The sequence below is a fragment of the Gavialis gangeticus genome, unplaced genomic scaffold, assembly GCF_001723915.1.
Source record: "Gavialis gangeticus isolate Ggan-Ray unplaced genomic scaffold, GavGan_comp1, whole genome shotgun sequence".
In the NCBI taxonomy this organism is placed as follows: domain Eukaryota; kingdom Metazoa; phylum Chordata; order Crocodylia; family Gavialidae; genus Gavialis; species Gavialis gangeticus.
Window position 1 is genome coordinate 108,868,219 of NW_017729024.1, and position 7,250 is coordinate 108,875,468.

A 7,250-nucleotide genomic window follows, 5' to 3' on the forward strand; every position below is an offset into this window, starting at 1 on the left:
CACAGATGCATCTCGAGCAGGTCCAGAGAAGTGATCCTCCCCCTTTATGCGGCACTGGTCAGGCCGCAGTTGGAGTATTGCGTCCAATTCTGGGCGCCGCACTTCAAGAGGGATGTGAACAACATGGAGAGGGTCCAGAGGAGGGCCACTCGCATGATCAGGGGACTGCAGGGCAGGCCCTATGAGGAGAGACTACGGGACCTGAACCTGTTCAGCCTCCAGAAGAGAAGGCTGAGGGGGGATCTTGTGGCCTGTTACAAACTGGTCAGGGGGGATCAGAAGGCATTGGGGGAGTCACTGTTCCCCTGAGCACAGCCAGGAGTGACCAGGAACAACGGTCACAAGCTAGCAGAGAGTAGGTTTAGGTTAGACATCAGAAGGCGCTATTTCACGGTCAGGGCGGCTAGGGTCTGGAACCAACTTTCAAGGGAGGTGGTGCAGGCTCCTGCCCTGGGGGTTTTTAAGAAGAGGTTAGATGAACACCTTGCTGGGGTCGTTTGACCCCAGTACTCTTTCCTGCCATGGCAGGGGGTTGGACTAGATGATCTTCTCAGGTCCCTTCTGACCCTAGAAACTATGAAACTATGAAACTATAATTGTGGGGCCCAGATGAACGGGCAGCATGAGAAATGGGTGTGGTTTGGTTGTTTGGCAGCAGTCCCAGGTTCAAGTATTCTCTTCTGAATTTTTTTCTCTTTTTTTGAGTGCTGGAACATTTGATGTATACAAACTCAAGAAGAGAAGGATCACTCATATGTGTGCACACACACACATACACCTTCCCCTCCCATGTGTTGTGTTTGGTCTTGTTTCAGGCATTAATTTACAGTGACTAGCATTATCCCTTGTGCCTTAGGGCTTACTCTTAATATGCAGAGAAACAGTACTTGTGTGTCCCTGTGGATATATGTGTTTTTTAGTTGTAATATAGAGAATTAGTAGATAAGGCGCAACAGTAAGTCGCCCCCTAATTTATTTTGGGTGTAGCACTTGGCAGATTAAATTAAATTGCAAACTGGAGATGTTTTAGCAGATTTCTTTCACTAGTATAGGGATGCTCTGCTATCACTTGGCTAAAGTCTCTCTCTCCTTTCTTTTCCAAGGACTTGCCCTGTTAGAAGGGAGTAAATTTCTTCCTTGTTTTTTTCTGTACTGCTTGTTAAACTTCAAGGATGTAAATTGCATGTAGTGAAACTGAGATTTAGTGATGATGAAGCAAAATAATTTACAGTGTGTTGGGGAGAGAGCACAGTTGTGTTACTGTTTTTAGCACTTTTTTCCTTTTACTAGAATAAACAGCACACAGCAGACTCAGTACTGGCTGGTCCTCCTTCCCATAGGAAAAGCATTAAGGGTATTACATGAAACAATAAATGAGCAGAAGAAACAAGTGGGACCAGAAAACACCGTGTGCAGTCCAGTGATCCATGTCACCACACTGTTGCTCCTAGTATATATTACATAATCAGGAGAGACGAGACAAACTAAATCCTTTTAGTCCACAGAGGTTATAGCGTCCCAGGAGGAGTGTCAAGTGTCATTTTGTTAGTGCAGGTTGCTGTGTTGAGGAGATGCAGCCATGCGTTCCATGGAAGTCACCTGAAAACTATCCAAGAACCAAAAGTCCAGTGATGAATGTTGATGTATTTTTAATAAACCTAGACATTATATCTATATGTCCAAAAGTGTCTAGAAATAAGAGAATTGATCTTTGTTTATGCAATTTTCAATAATTTCAAATTCCTTTCATACAAGATTTTGAAACAGAAAATAAATTGCCTCTCTACAGCCCCTTTAAAGTCAAGTCAGCAATCCTTCTAGCTTGCCTTTGGGGCAGTTAAGTATTAATACTCAAGCTTTACCTGTAGTAAATAGAAATGTAGAAAGTTAAAAAAATTTGCCCAAAGTTCCATTAACTTTAGTAGAAATAAATGGAGGGTGCTCTTATTAATTCTTGGACATACATCTCCTCTTTTGATTTTTAAATGGCAGAACTGGAATTCAGCAAGGCAGAAGAGCTTGGAAACAGGTCTGAAGATTTTCCCTTCAAAATGATATATACCTGCATGCGTATGTGTGTGTATTTTAATGTTTGGTTTCACTGATGAATAATTTTTTAGTTGAATTTTTTAGTTTGATGAATTATATTTCTGGAGTGACACCTAGTCAAAATATACTACGTGGCTTTCCAAGAAATACTATTTTTAATAGTGCACAAATGCTGCCGCCTCTGGAAAGGAATGCAGAAACATATTTTACGTTGTGTAGTAACTTGTTACACAACAGTTCAAGAAGAGAAGGTGACTAATCTTACAATAGTCAGTTGAAATTTCAGGGTAAATTTAGTTACGCTATAGTTATCCAAAGTGTGATTTTGGTTGATAGTGGAGCCAGTATATGAAGGTATATGAAAAGTACCGCCTGTAGGAATGACATCTCATTGATTAATAATAACACTAAGCATTTACTTAGTGTTTTCTATTCATTGATCTCAAAGCATACTAGAGGTCAGTTTCATTATCCTGATGGTAGTGCAGTATGAGAGGCAGTTGAAGCTAAAGAATACACACGTTAGTCCTGGTCTTTGTGTTATTTAATTTGGGCCATAGTAATTCACAAGTTATTTCAGTACTCAGTGTGCACGTCTACACACGCCCCTATGGTGTCATTGTTACTTGCTATCATTTAGTACTTCCATGCGCTGGCAGTGCATGGTTATTTTTAGCTGCTATGTCACCGTAGTGACATGCTGTAGCGAGGGAGAGCGTTGCTACGGTGACATACCTGTGGCATCACCATTTGTGCCTGCTGATGCTGTCTCAGTAGCGCATTTCTATAGCAATGTGACATCTCGTGTAGACATGCCCAGTATCTTCTGCTGTTTCAAGTACTTTTTATTTTTCATGTCTATCATATAAAACCAGTTTGATTCAGGTACAATGGGAGGAGGGAAATGAATATTGTGTACATGATGGCTGCTTTGTGTTATGACATTTATCTTTACTTGCAGGGTTAGATGAGAGAATGCTACTCGTGTGTTATACCTCTTCTTACTCAAGAAGATAAATGGTCCAACACAGATCAGCCATGGTTCTGCCTCTCTCTCTGTTAATGTTTTAGTGTTAAAGCTTTTTTTCTATTTTAGACTGTTTTCTTAGCTACCTACAAACAAGGAAAAGAGACAAATCCTTCACAGCAGCAAAGGTTATTTAGGTTGCTCTGATATTTTTTCCCCTTATCAAAGACTTCATTTATCATATGGTACTATTGTTTAAGAAATGTGGCACAAGGTGGAACATTCTGAACTTCCTCATAGTTTTGGGCTCACTCAGGTTCAACAATAGGGGGTACTTCTAGTTTTCCAACTGTTTGAAACTTTTTGCTTATGTTATGAAGGCATGCTAAAGTGTTTCTTAGATGCCATCCAAGATGTACTTGGAGACCAGTTGTGTACCCCATTTCACCTCTAATCTCTTAAAGCATCACATAATATAAATCCCAAGATCATTCCTAAATTTTGTTTCCAGCTGCATATATGATTGGTTAATGGCTTCTTTATCAGACAGATGGTATTACCAGTTTTTGAGGGTAGAGGTAGGGAATTTATAGTCCAGCTCTAAAATACTTTAGATTGTGGCATCTTCTGTCACACAGAATGTTTCTTTTGATTGTCTCCAGAGTTGAATTCCTGGGTGTGAGTGGCAGGGCTTCTTGGTAGAAGGCTCATTGGTCTTCAGTTTTTTCCATTTGACAATGTGTCAAAGCCAAAGTTTGGTCATATTTGTAATGCAATTAAGAGATGCAGTTGTTTTACCTTGAATGTCTTATGCCTTAAAAGTTATTTTTGGTAAATGTGCTTAGGGCATTGCTTGGTTTTGTGGACAATCTGGCCATTGAATTTAGTGGTTAAATCTAATAAGCTCTACCTGCTGATATACTGTAAAAGTTTTCAATGTAATTAAGTAAATTACACCACATGACAATTAACTCCTTTCAGTTAGTAAACAGAGCTAGCATCTAAAGTGAAGTCCTGACTCTTGCAAAGTCAGTGGGAGCTCTGCAATGGACTTCATTGGGGTCAGGATTTCAATTCAAAGGTTTTCCTTTAGTTAATTTGTTACAGGCATCAGCATCATATACATAATATGCAGTTTTGGAGTGTAATGTCTGAAAGAAAATGTGTTTATAAGGACATTCTCTCCTTTGGTGTATGTACCTTAATATCTTATTTGTAAATTGCATTTATGTAGCACATTTATTAGAAGGACCTGAAAAGCAGTTTGCAACAGATTCATAAATATATGCATGTAGAAATGACATCACCAACTACTGTGGCACCTGTTAACACACAGGAGCACTGCACAACAAGGCAAGAAAGATGAAGAATACTTTGGGTGAAACTGAAGGGGAATTATTTTCATCTTGGTAAATGTAATTTCCTAAATTAGAATCTGGCCAGCAGTTGAGGTGTAATATCTCTATGCTTGGAAAATAAAATAAGCAAAGCCCACACTGATCTTGAATTTTTAAGGATTCTTCTTAAAATACATCTTCACTGCAGACTTAACTTGGCTAATTGGTACACAGGTCAGAGCAATCTGAATTAGCCTTGGCCATGTAAGAGAATTCCAAAGCAAAGCCCTACCCATCTTAATATATCCTGGCTGTTTCTATACTAGATTTTGTATGTGTGGGGGCATATCCAACAGAAATTTGCACTAAGATATTTAAGGATTCTTCCTCAGTTGGAAAAAATCCTTTTTGGTTGTCTGTCCTTTGGGCAAAATTGCAGGGAGAGCATTAGAGAACTACAAGTACTCAAGCATTATGTTTGCATCCTTATTGCAAAGTTAAACAGGATCTGTGCTCTGACTTGTACCATTCTAATATTATAAAAGCCTAAGTCTATCTGTCTGCATGTCTGTCCATAACACTTTATTTGCACTCTGATAGAAGGCAGCGTGCCACCATGATGGTGGGGACACAGGGGACGGAGCGGCGGGGGGCCGCGAGGTGAGCACAGCTGGCCTCGCCTACCTGCCCCTGCTCCCTGAAAGCAGCGGCAACAGAGCAGACAGAAGGGGAGGGTGAGCCTTGCCCCCACCCCTGCTCCCTGCAGGTAATGTGGGGCGGGGGAGTGGGCCTGGGTCCAACACAGGGGCGGGGAGCGTGTCCAAGCGGGGGAAAAGCTGGCCCGCCGCAGCAGGGGGACGGAACAGCAAGCCCAGCTCAACTGGCCCGATTTGGCCACGGCAGCAGCTGGGGGAGGGAAGGAGTGGGCCCCCTCCCCTACTCAAGCCTGGGCCCAGTCCTCTGCCACTTCCTGGATTTTATGGTCATTAGACCTTGTTGTCCCTTGGGGAGCTCTAGTGAACAGTTGTTGTCCCAGGTCCTGATGTACCCCTCTTATGTAATTGTAGGCTGCCACCAAGTCACTCCTGAGCCTTCTCTTCTCCAGACTGAAGAGTCCCAAGTCCCTCAGCCTCTCTTTGTATGGCCTGCCCTCCAGGCCTTGGATCACATGACTGGATCTCCTCTGGACTCTAAGCTTCTCCACATCCTTCCTGAAGTGGGGGGCCCAATACTGGATGCAGTACTCCAGCTGTGGTCTCACCAGAGCCAAGTAAAGTTGGAGGATGACTTCCCTGGTTTTGCTTGATGTTGTGACCCCATTTGGGGTTGCAACCCACAGTTTGGGAACTGCTGCTGTAGGTGCTATTTTTATATAAATGAGTGTTAGTATTGAGCAATGGCATAATGAAGGGTGGGGTGACTGAGGCAGTGACCTTGGGGAGAGGGTGGGGCACAAAAAAATAGAAGCGGCTGTGCTGTTAGGCTGGCCACCACCACACTGTTGGCATCACATCTAGTGACACTGCCCTGCCCATGCCCCTCTGCACCTAGGGCACTCCAGCATCATGTTATGCATCTGGTAATGAGATCCTACATGTGGTGAATATATGTGGATAGTTGAATCGTTTTTATAATACAGTACTTGTCCTGTGCTCATCACCAGAATGTGCTTTATAGTTATCTTTCTACTACATGATTATTTGTTAAGGTCTCTTTATATCCTTATTCAATAAAAACAAGTCAGTTGGTACTTCACAACTTCTTTCACTTTAAAGCTTACATACGTGTTTGCAAGCCTTAATTTAACACATTTTTAGCCTCCTAATTTTTAAAGTTTAATTAATTCAGTTACAATAAGCAACAGAAATTTGATTTTAAGTTTTTCCAAATTCAATATAATTTTTTTTTCAAATTTAACACAGCAGAGAATTAAAATGCAAACCTGTAACTTTGGCATTATTTTGAGAACTGTGTTGCAACAAGTCTTATCCAAAGGTTTTACTTCATTGCTGGTAGTACTGCAGAGTGGTTAGAGCTGACCCAGCTAGCTGCTGTGGTATATGAGAGGGCTTAACACCTTTCACCAGCATGGGCTGGAGCTTGCTGGAGCACTGTGGAGGGATGGGCAGCACAGCATAGTTCGTTGTCACCCGTTCATCTGTGCCAAATGTACTTCTTTGTGGGCTGGATCCAACCCATGGGTTGCTGACTCCTGGCATGTGACACCCTAAATTCAGGAAAGGCTGTCCAGTCAAGACTTGCCTTTAGTTTCTGTTGCAATTATCTCAAGCTTACTTTGGAATTCTTTAAAAATTGCATTACAGAAACAAGGGATTGGCTTGGATACTCCTCTGGCTTTTATCTTCGGTCCTCCGTTCATTCCCCTCATGGATTGTGCATTGTCTTCAGTGATGCATGCTATTGCTCACAGCAGACCTTAGAATACGTAGTTTATTCAGGCTGTAGTAGTATGTTAGCTACTAAGGGTCCAACCTTTAAATGAGCTGATTGCTTCTTGCAGGGCTTTAGGTCCCTTCAACTTTATCCTTATGTGCTTACAGGTTCAGGATTTTATGTATGTTAGATGGAATACATTTCTCTTCGCAGTGGGAAGGGAAAAGACACAAACTCCCCACCAGTCTTCTATTTTGCTGTTTGCTTTCATCTTTTTTCTATTGACTGCTCATTCAGGTGCTCCTCAATGTTCCTTTTAACATTTTTTTCTATACTCTGGTTTATGAAAATAGTTCAGAGCATCATAGGCAGGTAATACTAAATAAGGGGTGGTTTTGTGTTATTGGCCTTATATTGAGAGTAATAAATAACCACAAAATCACATTGAGTAGAAGCTCTGGGAATCATTCTTTCACCTTGTTCTCTTTAAGAAACTGGGGGAC

The 7,250-nt window shown here is 41.7% G+C and overlaps 1 protein-coding gene across 2 annotated transcripts in view; it reads left to right on the top strand.

The window, feature by feature from the left end:
- The window catches only part of BNC2 (basonuclin 2), a 547,400-nt gene that overhangs the window by 43,222 nt on the left and 496,928 nt on the right, over positions 1-7,250 (top strand). The window lies entirely within an intron of this gene.